The 1029-nt window shown below is 41.2% G+C and overlaps 1 non-coding gene across 1 annotated transcript; it reads left to right on the top strand.

Moving 5' to 3' along the window:
• The first annotated feature begins 533 nt into the window (after positions 1 to 533).
• LOC119939749 lies at positions 534 to 671 on the top strand. The gene has a single exon (XR_005454713.1). It is a non-coding gene; the product is annotated as a small nucleolar RNA SNORA7 (small nucleolar RNA).
• Positions 672 to 1029: the final 358 nt, after the last annotated feature.

The raw sequence follows: 1029 nt of genomic DNA, 5'->3' as shown, positions 1-1029 counted from the left end.
TTTAACTTGCCTTTTATTCATTTTTCTAATATAATTCAGGCAATAATAGGAACTAACTGTTGTAACAGGATCTTATGCTTTGACCGTTGGTGAAGTGATATGAAAACTAAAATGAGGGTAACATCCAAAATTGTTATGCAATTATCCTGACCTCAGTGCTATTTTATTTCATGATAGAGTCATTTTTATTACAGTTTCAATCACTGATGAATCTCCTCTGCCCATTGGCCTGGAGCCCCTTCCTGAGATCTGTAGTACAAAGCAACTGTTTTCCACTCTCAATCAGTTAATCAGTGGTATTTATTTAGCGCTTATTGTGTACAAAACAGTGAACTAAGTGTTAATCTGTTTCAGTTCTTGCTATTGTTTCTGTAGTTATGTTTGGTCTATGAGTTTTTATTTATCATGTTTTTTCTGTGGGTATCTCAATCCCCACCAGATTGTAAACCTCCTGTAGATTAGGGACTGATTCTGAAATACAAAATCTTTATACTTTCCACGGTGCTTAATAATAATTATGGTATTTATTTAAATCCCTCTCAGGATGGCACCTGGAGAGTTTCCAGTACTCTACCGGACTCGACTACGGGAGGGAGAGTCAAGCAGAGGCATACCCATTCCATTCTTAGCTTGGACAGTGGCTAGCGAGTGGAAGGCAATTTGCTACAGGTCAAAGCTCACCTGTGCTGGGCAGCAGCGACATGGGACGGAGTCGAGGGGGGAGACTCAAGTTTACTGTGTGGAAGGAGGCAACGGTAAACCACTGCCAGATTTTTACCATGAAAAGTCTATGGATGGATTACCAGAATGATTGCAGATGGAGGTGGGCGTTCTTGGAGAGATGTGTCCATGGCATCGCTATGGGTCGGAGATGACTCGACAGAATAAGACAAGACTATTCATTTAAGTGCTTCATACCTATTAATTGCTGGGATAGGTACAAAGACAATCAGAGTAGACACAGTCCCTCTCTCACATAGGGGTCACAGCTTAAGTGACCCCCTAAGTGGAGAAGTAGCATGGCATAGT

Source organism: Tachyglossus aculeatus, chromosome 17 (genome assembly GCF_015852505.1).
Source record: "Tachyglossus aculeatus isolate mTacAcu1 chromosome 17, mTacAcu1.pri, whole genome shotgun sequence".
Taxonomy (NCBI): Eukaryota; Metazoa; Chordata; class Mammalia; order Monotremata; family Tachyglossidae; genus Tachyglossus; species Tachyglossus aculeatus.
Note: the sequence above shows the minus strand (reverse complement) of the source record. Positions and strands in the feature narration are given on the sequence as shown.